The sequence below is a fragment of the Hydra vulgaris genome, chromosome 01 (genome assembly GCF_038396675.1).
Source record: "Hydra vulgaris chromosome 01, alternate assembly HydraT2T_AEP".
In the NCBI taxonomy this organism is placed as follows: Eukaryota; Metazoa; Cnidaria; class Hydrozoa; order Anthoathecata; family Hydridae; genus Hydra; species Hydra vulgaris.
The window spans coordinates 23,829,523-23,842,127 of record NC_088920.1 but is presented as its reverse complement, the minus strand read 5'-3'; positions in this window follow the sequence as shown (position 1 = coordinate 23,842,127).

The following is a 12,605-nucleotide window of genomic DNA, read 5'->3' as shown; positions in this document are numbered from 1 at the left end:
TCTTTTAATTATTTAGGTGCTCCAAGAAGACCTAACGTTCTTATTATAGAGCACCGCGGATGAGCATTTAACCGGGATTTTCGCGACTCCTTCATTTCCAATGTCGCTTATTTTGCAATAGACGGAATCGAACCTCAAATCTCTTTGTTCTGAGCCAGAATTTTAACCACTGCACCACGGCTGCTTGTTTTTAATTTAATGTGTGTATATATATATATATATATATATATATATATATATATATATATATATATATATATATATATATATATATATATATATATATATATATATATATATATTTATATATATATACACTTATTTTATATATATATATATATACTGCACGAAGTCTTATATATATATATATATATATATATATATATATATATATATATATATATATATATATATATATATATATATTTTAGGTGCCCCAAGAAGTTCTAACGGTCTTATCACAAAGCACCGCGGAAAACCATTTAAGTGGAAGTTCACGCCTCTTTGTTAACCAATATTATATAACATACCTAGAGGTGGCGTTGAACCACGGATCTCTGGCTTTTGAGGCAAACGCGCTAACCACTGCGCTACTGCTGCTCAATAATATAAATGAGCGAAGTCATAGTTAAGACTGAGCAAATTCATAGTTAAAATTTAGCGAAGTCATAATTAAAGGTTACGCAGCTAAAACGTTTCGACTGATGTTACGACTGTAACATCAGACAGCGGAAACTTTGTTATTCTTACCTAGTTTTGTTGTTTTTATTTTGTTGCATTTTATAATCCCGGTGTGAACTTATTTAGTTTTTATTTTTGAAGTGTTATTTATATGTTTTACTACTTAATTTTGTAATCTCGGTTTAAAAAATTTCAGTTATAAACAGTTCAACTGTTTAATTATGCCACAAACTCAAACACTTTTGCTCCTTATTTGTATTCTTTTTAAATTATCTTTATTTTGCAATAACTTCTTTTACTTTAAAACTTCTACGAAATCTCATGGAAATAATTAAAATAGTTATTTACATAAGGATAGTTTTTAAAAGAATAAATTATTCTTATAAACGGTGACGTGCAGCCAGTGGAGCCAAGCATTTTCAGTGTAGCTTAGACTAAAAAAACTGCGTAAATAGTTAAAAAACAATTTAGTAAAGCTTCTAATTTAATTGGCAGTCGGTAAAGTGCAAACTGGGAGCCGCGAACTGAGAACGAGTAAAATGCGAACTTTTTTGCGAAACAAGACAGTATAATTTAATGACCATTGCAGTTATGATATTTAAAAAACGTTTGCTGGAATGGAATAAAGTTTATTTGTTTTTATTTATATTTTATTTTTTTTAAATCAAATTAATACTTCTGCTAGAAATCCTTAAAATATTTCCCACTTTTATTACATCCTAAATTTGAAAAGTTGGAATAAACAATCCATAATGCTCGGAAAATAGTCATAATGTCTAGTTTGTTACAATTGAAAATTACAAAGAGTTGATTCATAAAATTTATTGTAAAAGAAATGACTGAAGCAAGCAGAAGACGGAAGTTTATAATCTCATCAAGTTAACTTCATTTGTATTTGACAATTCTGCACAGCTGGAAAAAAGCATAATTGGAATAAACACATTATGGAACCATAAGGTTAAGCCAAGCCACTGGTGAAAAGCAGTGTCCAGTAACTCGTGATTTTTGTTAAAATGTCTTAAGCATTTAAAAAGAACTTTTAAAACTCAATTCATGGTCAATGTTCAATTCAATACGAACCTTTCTAACAACAAAATAAGAAAGTTTGAATCTTGTATTTTAAACAAGTCAACAGGGGTCAACCAGCTGTATTTAATTTATCAGAAATTCTCTAAGTTCTTTATCCAGTCTTAAGTTACCGTTTTTAAAGTACATGACATAGGGACAGAGAACACAGACATTGTTCATTGTAAGAATTCGGAAGAGCAAAAAGCTCCTATAGTGGCGAGAAAGAAGAGACTACAAGATACCAACAAAGAATATATATACAGTGAATTTCACATGAATTGGAAAAGAGGTTGCAACAAACAACAAAATGATACAACATACATTTATTATTCAACAAACAAAAAAAATGGTACAACATACATTTATTATTTAACAAACAACAAAATGATACAACATACATTTATTATCCAACAAACAAAAAAATGATACAACACACATCCAACAAACAATTATTATCCAACATACAATTATTATCAAACAAACAAAAAAATGATACAGCTTTTATTATTGGAAACATTCAATAATTTAAGCAACCTCTTTTCCAATCTCTTTTGACAATTAATGTGAATCCTAAGCAGACGCTGTTTTTTACCATGTTTCTGAATTCTTTAAATGCCATAGCACTTTATTGAATTATTCACAGTGTACATACAACACATTCGATATTAAAGGTCACTGGAAAAGATACAAAAGAAACAAACTCCATCCTGATTGTTGATCCAAGCTTTTTAGTTTAAGTTGAGATTGTCGATAGCAGATATTTGTGAAATCATTGAAAAAACTTTTAACTGCAAAATATTAATTTGAAAATATAATCGTACATATATTGTTCTGCTGTACAAAGTTTAGTTTGCTTTGTACAGCAGAATAATATTTATTTTATTATATTTCTCTTTTCGGTAGCATTATTTTAATAAGATTTTATTTACATCATATCCAGACTTATTATCCTTCAAAAAACTATTTTCAGCACTAGTCCGCCCTCACCTAGAATACTGTGGATCAATCTGTAACCCTGGACTTCTCAAAGACAAACGGCAACTAGAAAATTTGTTAAGAAGAGCTTCGAAACGAATCAATGGATTACAGGATCTACCGTATGAACAAAGATTGTTGGCATTAAATATGACAACTGTAAAATACAGGCTACTTCGTGCAGACCTAATCAACGTCTACAAATGGTGCAAAAACAACAATAGTGACAGAAGTCTTTTTGAAATAGATAGTAAATTTATTACTCGTGGTCATATATGTAAACTAAAAAAACAATCTTCGCGATTAAATTTACGTATGAATTTTTTTTCTCTAAGAATAATAAATAAATGGAACTCTTTTCCTAATCACATTGTATCAGCGTTATCTTTAAAAACGTTTAAACTGCTTCTAGACAATCATCTAAAAAATGAATGGCTTCTCTATGACTAATCCACATTTTATTTTCTATTAGTTATACAAACTCTGTAATTGTCAAGTATTATATAATTAGGTTGACAGGCAGTTTATGCCTACACAATTTATTGTAAAACCTTAATTTAAAAAAAATTAAAAAAAAAAAATTTAAAAAAAAAATTTATTTAAAACTTATTATAAATTTTTTATTTTTGTTGAAAATGAAATAACTCGAAAATTAAATATGAAGTTAACCTTGAAAAAATAATTAACTTCTTTGAATAAATGTAAAATTTTTGATGCTTTGCTTAGTTACTCGTTAGCTACCATGTTTTTATTTATACCTATAAAGGGTGTTCTCGTAATCATTAACCCTGAAATTTACAGACCGTGTTATCTTATTGCTATTCCAGAGTAAATTAAAGCTTGAGCAGCATTCCAGTTTAAAATATTCTGGTATATAGGAGGAAACGAGGCAAGCTGGCGAATGGAACAAGATGGCTTTTCATATAATAACTTAACAAAAAATTATTTAAAAATGAGTGGAAACAAAACTGTTTTTGTATCATGTATTTTAAAACACCAATTGTTTTTTTTTAAATATTAATAACGTATTAATTTTATACACATTTTTTTTTGCGCTTAAAAAAAGTACCTCGGTTTTGGTTATTGCTAATGGATTGTGTCTTTCGGGTGTAACTTTTTTTTACTTCGTGTGTTTATTTTGTGTTACATTAGTTAAAGTAGTTCTCATCTTGTCCTGGTCACATCTAAAGCCATCTTGCCCTGGTCACATCTAAAGCCATCTTGCCCTGGTTATGTAACCAAACAACAAATGAATTTTAAATTTTAATTTTAATTGTAAATTTTTATACTTGCAAAATAATTAGTGATGTGCCAGGTACCCGGTTCGAATCCGGGGATTCAACCAATAAACTTCTTATTATAAATCTTAGAGTGTTATCGAGCAGAAAGGAAACTGATTTATACGGACATTTGAATAGCTTTCTTTTATTGTGTGAGAGAATTTGTTCACAAGAGAATTTTTCGAAATTGGTAGAGTTAATTTTAATTTTAAAGGTCCTAATGTTTTTGGCGTTAACGACGCACAGTGACTCTAAACAACAACAAAATGATAATAAACCCCTAAAAACTTTTCTATAAATTAAATGCCCTTTTTTAAATAATATTAAATTGCAATAATTTTTTATTTCAAAAGTATAAATAATTTTTTAATAAAACTTTTTTTTTGTATTTTATAGTAAAAAGAAGTGAAAAAATTTGTTATTATTTTCAAAGAAATCTGAAAAATGTGAGATTTTAATTTAACTAAAATAGAGTATTTTTAATTAAAAAAAAAGTGTATATTTATTTTGAAGATTAGATCTTTTGGTTCTATATATTTCAACTTTACTAAAAAGAAAAAAAAAAGTCTGATTTTTTTGTTTAAGTTTAAAGACTATTTGAAAAAAAAGGCAGCAAGTAATTGTATTTTCTTGGTTTATATATCAGCTAAAAAAATGTTCCACCGAGTTCCAAAAAAATTTTTTTTTTTTCTAGTTAATTAACATTTCTACTTTTAAAATATAAAGGGATTACTGCGATATTGCAAGTTATTAAAGAAATACAAATGTTGTTAAACACTTAAAAACCTTGTTTTTCGCCATTTTTGAAAGTATTTTGTTATTATCAAAACAAATGAAAATGGTGGGAAACTTAAATTTTAACTTTTTCCTTGTATTACTTGCTCTAATATAGTTTTTAAATCATAAATATTAAATATAGTTTTAAAAAACGTGCTTTTGTCATTATATACTATTTAAAAGTTTTTTAAAAAATTAATTAACAATTTTAAAGAACGATTTATTATTCGATAAGTACAACATGTTTGAAAAAGCTTAACTGAACAACTTTATTATTTCCTGTAATATAAAGTTAACTTAGTAATATAGTGTTTTTACAGCATGTAACAATGTGACAATTGTTAAAGCCTAACAAAATAATATTTTAAACAGTGTAAAGTAAAAAAATATATAATGTAATTTAAAATGTTTCTGATATATAAGTTTTATTATATTGATGGTTCTTAAAAACTATAACAATGAAAAGATTAGATTTTATCCCAGATATACGTGAATAAGGAGTGGGTAAATTAAGATTATGGAAGGATTTACTTAATGAAATAAAAAACACTGAAGAAATTCGCAAAGAAAACTTAAATAAAGTAAAGGTTGCTTTAGTTATATTTATTTCAAAGGTGAAGAAAAAATTAAAACAATGTGGACGAAATTAAGATACATTTATACAAAAAGAAAATTGTTGGCTTCAAAAAAATCTTATGATCTTGCGTTAAAAATGAACACTGATCTCAGCGATTAACAATATCAAATGATCAAAAACTCAGCTCTTGTACACAATGTACATATATATCCTACTTTGCACGATATTTTCGAGGAAAAATTGAAATGCTATTCTGAGAATTTACACTTTTCTGAAATTTCTGCAAAGTGTACTCTTCTAAGCATGTTAGATCACACTGTGAGTAGAATAACTGAAATGATCGATATGCCTAATTGTGGTCAAGGTAACGAAATATTTGGAGTTTTACATGGAAAGATTGGTTTTGATAGAGCATCAAGCCAAAGTATTTATAATCAGAAATACGAGACAAGCAACACAAGTATATAACTTAAAAGTGAAGAAAATCTTTTAAGTACAGCTTTTGTGCCTCTATTTGCTCAATGTAAAAGATGGCAAAATTAGGGAAAATGGAAATCCTTCAAGTTGTCCCTTTTGTAGACCTCTTCATCTACAATATAAAAAAGAGAGTCCAATTTTATCCAGAGAAGAAGAATCATATCTAAAAAATCACATAAATATCTTAAAGACGTTTTGCAAAGTTTTTGATATTGCAGGAAGAAAGGTGACCTTTAATATCATCTATAGAGTTGATTTTACAATGTTTGATAATATAGTAGTTAACGCATTTACAGAGACAAAATCCACTCAATTCTGCAATGTTTCCAATGCTAAACCCAACGAAATGAACAATATTGGTATATTAAAAGCAAAAACTGAGAATGAGTTTTACATGAGCTTGGGGCTCGGAATTTCAGCTTTGCATGGCTGGATAAAATGAATTAAATTGCATTGCTGGATAAAATGCTTGGTATTTATTCTTCATTTGAGTTATAAAATTAAAAGTAAAAAGTATAAGCCAAAAACAATTGAGAAAAAATTATTTATAGACAAAAAAAAAGAGATTCAGGTACTCTTCAGAGAACGGTTAAGCCTATATGTTGACATGCCAAAAACTGGGTCTGGAAATACCAATGACGGCAATACTGCCAGAAGAGCATTTTAAAATAGTGAAGTTTTTTCTGAAATTACTAAAGTTGATTGTGATATAATTGAAAGATTGCATAATATTCTCATAACCATATCTCGTGGATAACCTATTAATATCAATGAATTAGATTTATACAGCACTGAACAGCTAAACGTATAGTAAGTTTGTACGACTGGTATGTTATGCCTCCTACTGTACATAAACTGTTACTGCATAGTTCTTCTATATCACATAAATTATTTTTGCCAATAAGGGTATATTTGGAAAATGCATTGGAGGAGTTTAAATAAATAGATAAGAAATTCTAGGCTTAAGCACACGGGAAAAATATCAAGATTAAACCCAATGATGAATCAGGTGCACTACCTTCTCGCAAAATCAGATCCAAAAGTATCAAGCATATTTTTTAGAAAACATAAGAGCTATCGAGGAAAACCAGACCAAGTTATTAAATTAATTGTAATGTAAATAATAAAATAAATGTAATAAAATACAGTTTTTTTCTCTATGTATCAACATCATTTAAAAACCTTTTTTTTTTAAATATCAAGTAGAGTAATATATCAAGACAATGTGTTTGTCTTGAAGATTCTAAAACTTTGAGAAAAAATTTTTTTGTACGCGTATAGTACTCGCGTATACGCGCATTATACGCGTTGAAGCTGCGCATAAAAAAAAATTATTAACAAATTTGAAATCTTTGATCCAAAATATATTATTTTGATATATAACATTATTCATTTACAATTTATGTCAAATTTTATTTAATTTTTGCCGTTTTTTGATCGTCCTGAGTCACTGTGCGACGTCAGACGACAAATTATTCCAAATGTTAACAAACCTAAGGGAGAAATAATATACGTAATTTAAATTTGTGACCTCGAGTTTAAATATATAGGGTGCGGAAAAAGTTCCCGTACAAAAGTACAATTTAAAAAAATTATCTGTATGGTGTTTTCTTTCAATATATAGTGTGTTTTTAGTATTCTTTTGTATTCCTTCGTATTCTTTTAGTATTTTTTAGTATTATTTTGTTTTAAATTAAAGTGTAATTTGTTTCTCGTCTTGTACAAGAACTTTTTCTGTTTTTGCTGTTTATATTTTTGTACAAAACTTTTTCCGTACCCCGTAGTTGGTTAATAAAAAAAACTTAAAATATATTTAGGCAAACTTAATTAGCACAAATTAACCAGCATTATTTTGTAATAGTTCAGCGATAAAGATTTCATAAGCTTATAGCCCAACTTTTTAATAAGGACCCGGTGCCGGGTACCTGGATTCGGACCAGGTATTTTCCGCCTGGTACCAGGAATAGGGGACTCGGCATAAACTGGTTCCGGCACATCTCTAGATAAAATAAACATACTGACAAAGTATTGCTGCTTCATGGCTGACAGCTTTGCAGGTACTCTTTTTAAAACGTTCGCCATCTTGAACCGTCTTGCCCACTAAATTTTGTATATGCTAATACGAGGAGCATTTTTCTAAAAGGTGCTAAGTAACGTTTTAATTGTTTTGAGAAAAATTTAAAAAAATAATTATCCGGCGACGCGTTTTTTGAATATCAATAATTTTGTAAAAGTTAGTAAAGATGAGGAACAGTTTTTTCATCCATACTAACATAGTTAGATTTGTACCTTTTTCAATAAAGAATCCGAATGTTAAAAAAAAACTAAATTTCGGAAAAAATAGACTTAGCTCCCTTTCAGAAAAGTACTTTTCATATATCATTGCACGAAACATGTAGTATACTTTTTTAACTCCAATTAAAAAAATGAATAACTTATAAAAGTTATAAAGAAAAATTAAAAGGTTATAAAGAAAATAGTAATATAATTTACCTTTTCTAAAACCTTTTTTTATTGGATTAAACTTTTTTTTAAAAAAATTCTTCATTTTAAACGAAACTTGAAAAATCATTACAGTAGATATATTTTTTTATTTATGTAATTTCATGTTAAACAAAATTTAACGCAAAAGTTGGTAAAAAAAAAAAAATTAATTAAAATGAATAAAAATAACTAATAATTGCATGTATTTCATCTATTATCATTAAAATATTTGACAAAATAAATTTTAAGTTAAAACTCAAACCTCAAGCTCAGTAGGTAAGTACCAAAGGTCAAATTATGTTATTACGTATTTTTAAAGTTTTTAAAAAATATTCACAAACTTTCTTTTAAATAATACTGTCGCAACAAGAAAATAGACTTTTTGTTTGTTTGCGAAGACAGTAAAAAACAAACGTTTATTGTAAATTACTGAACATATAATCCTTGATAAAAATATCTATTATAAAATATTATAATAAACTAATTTTATGCATAAAACTAAACATAAAAGATAAACCGTATCACATTGCGTTGCAGTAGGTTTATTTTGGACAAAAAGTTGTTTTAGACAAATTTCTATCGAGCGTTTTAATCCTGTGGTATATGTCTCACAGTAACGAAAATAAAAGGATGATTTGTGGGATGACTTGCAAATAAAAATAAATTATTAATTTTCTAGATTTGTTCTCTGTTGCGCAGCAACGGTGTATCTTATAATTTTCCATTAAATCCAACGTAAATTTAAAAGCAGTATAAGTTATAGAGTATTTTTTTTTTGTATTTTTTAATTAAATGTTATCTTATTCTTATAATTATGTAATTGTTTATAATTATGTAAATATTATAATTATGCATATATAAATAATAACACAACGGGAATCAAGATGGTTAAACGCTAAGAAAGGGTTTTTCATTTAATCCTAAGATTTTTTATATTTTATGAGATTTAAAATATAACTAGAAGTGCTTCTTGAAATTAGGCTTTCAATACAATTTTAATAACATATTTTATGTGACGTAGGGTTTTAGATATTTTTCATACTTTATATCAATAAAGTACAGTCAGAACATACATATTGGAAAGATTCAAAACTGAAAATAGGAGAAAAAATTGACGATTTTACCCCTCCACTTCGAAACCTATGTCGTCGGCCCTGCATCTTAATTAGTTAAAATATCCTCACGGCATTCCCCTAATTGACATTTATTAGCGCCTGGCCTTGAAAGGTTATCAAATAAGCTGTGAAGAAAAAAAATCCTAAAGAACTACAGTTTGATAAAAGTACGAGGTTTTTATAGCAATAAAAGTAAATGACAATTTAAAAAGTGCAAAACTTCAAAGTTTATGAATTAAAATAGCTTTAAAAAGATAATATTAAAAAACAAATTGATTTTAAATAAATAAAAAATATCTTAAAATCAAAAATAAAAAACTTTTTATTCAGCATCAAGTTTGCTTTAAGGCATAGAAAACTAAAGAAAATTTGACTTTAAGTTTTTTTTTTTTTTTTTAAACATCTTCGCTTCCAACAAGGCTTCAAGCAACCACTAATTAAAGTTGGAAGTTACTGGAAGAGAAAAGATGAAAATTGTAGAGCAAGATAACGATTGACAGACGACTTAAAGGACTGCAAATTATATGAATCAGGAAAGCAAGATGAAGGAAGCGAATTCCAAAGACCTGATGTTCGAGGAAAAAAACTAAACGAATGAGAGTTTTTGGAGCACTTAGTAACAGTCACAGAAAAAGGATAAGACTTAATTGAATTACGAGTAACACAAGAATGAATTTTAGTAAATGGCACAAGAGACGCTGGCTCTTTAGAGCAGTGCCCATTATAGTATTTGTAGAAAAGAGAAAGAGAAGCAACATTACGACGATGTGATAATGGTTGGAGGTTGGCGGCAGGAGAAGGTCCAACTATGTTTACAATGCGTTTTTGCACTTTATCTAAAAGAGAAAGGGCATCATTAAAAGATCCGCCCCAGATATGGCAACAGTATTCCATACAAGACCGGATTTGAGATTTATAGAGATAGAGAATAGAATCCGAAGTAAGAAAGTGTCGAGCTCGATAAAGAGATGCAACCTTAGCAGATGCTAATTTTGCAACTGATTTTATATATGGTTTCCAAGAAAGATTGGAAGTAAGAGTTAATCCTAGAAGGTGAAGAGTAGATGACTCATCGAGTACATCACCGTTCATAAATATAGAAAAATCTAAATTATAGCGATAACGATTGTCTGAAAAAAATTGAGTTTTATCTGTATTGAAGTTCACCAGCCACTGTGAGCCCCATGCTGTAGCAGAAGTGAGATCCTTTTCAAGCTCAAATACCCCCTCCAAGCAATCAGAGAGTGTTGATTTCTTATCTCGACAAGAGTAAATGGTAGTATCATCAGCAAACAATGCCACCTTAGCTGTGAGAGTATCTGGAAGATTGTTAATGTAAATTAAAAAGAGTATAGAGCCAAGGATAGAATCTTGAGGAACCCCTGAAGTTACTGAATAAAAAGAAGAGTGCTGTCCATCGAGAATCGCCGAGAGGGAACAAAAGATTCCATGCCAGCTTGAATCCACGAAGTTATGTAAGAAACACATATGTCAGCAGGAAGATAAAAGATTTCTACCCAAGGGCTATCACGAAGAAAATCACGGAAAGAATCCCAGTCAGCTTTACTGTAATTGTAAGAGGTACGATAATATTCAGGTGATGAAGAAGAATGAGATATTAGTTTTAGAGAGATCAAACTGTAATCAGAAGCACCTAAGGGTGAATGTGGAGAAATTGAGCACTGACTAGGATCAGAAACAAGAATTAAGTCGAGTAGAGAAGGTAAAGGATTCGGGTTGTCTGGAAAGCGAGTTGGAAAGTTGACTATTTGAGTTAGGGATTGAGAAAGGCAAAATTTGTGGGCTTTAAAGCCTGCAGAATCACTGACACTAGAACCAAGCCATTCAGATGGCTTGGTTCTAGTGTCAGTAATTCTGCAGTGTCCAGGCCGAGTATGTGACTATTGGAGTCTTTACGAATTAAAGGAAGATAACCATCAACACTAAGATTGCAAGATGAGACAACTGAACTCAAATTAGTCTCACAAAGAGCAAATAGGTCTGGTGAACTTTGCAAGAGATAAGACTCAACAGAAGAAAAGTTACTTCGAAGACCACGAATATTAGTGAATGATAGATTTAGAGAACTTGGTGATAATGATGGTTTTTTATATTTTAAAGTTTTTGGTACTTTATTCATTTTTAAATTTGATTGAAGAACTTGAATCAAAGCATAGATAGTACTCAGAACACTGTTTAATAGCCCAAGCAATTGCCTCATTACAACTAATAAACCCTAAGCCGTAACAAAGGGCTCCAAATGTAGCCTCCGCAATGCATACTAAAAGTACAAACAGGAACACCATCCATGCTGAACATGGCACTGTTAATACTTTGATGTCTTTCAGCTGTTGATGGAATCAGCCTCTCTGAGAGCTACCACGGAGTTTGGGAAACCTGACTACCAGCCGGCCTAAGAACCATTTAAACTGAGTTTTAGAGCTGTACCCTAATTAGTAAATAATAGAATGAGTTGCCTTGTCATAAAAACAGACACAAGCAAAACCCATGCATTGAGTCAAGAAGATCCAGCATTCAACATCCTAAACTGGAAACAATGTATTAAAAATACATCTGCGCTAGTCTAATAGATGAAAAAGAGGGTGCGAGGCTGGTCAACAGATAGAATCTGTTTACCCCTTAAGTCTTTGCCTTGAAGGCCTTCTACATGATAGTAGCCGGATGCATTTAACATCTGCCCAAGATGAATATTTTTATCGAGACACCATCGCTAGCCTTTACTCAACTAAGAGCCCCAAGGCAGGAGGTGTTTTAAGTTGGAGTTGGCATCTCCTCGCCTTTGCCTAAAAAAGCGTATCCTACAAGGCAGCAGGACATGAAGCAGATTGTACTGGGTTACATGTTACCAGTAGCAGGATAACCTGACCTGACCTGAATTGTCCTTGACCTGACCTGAATTGACCTGACTTGAATTGACCTGAGCTGAAAAAAAAAACCTACATACTAATTTTGATTTTCAGTTTTAAATTTGTGCGTTATTGGTGTTATTATTGGTGATCGAGAAAAGTTGGACTTTATTGGCGATCGAGAAAAAAATGAGAGGAAGATAATTTAATAAAATATTAAATATTAATTTAGTTTTATGATGTTAGTAAAACTAAAAAAAAAGGTACTTTAAAAAAAAGTTTTTTAATAAATTATTTTAGTTAT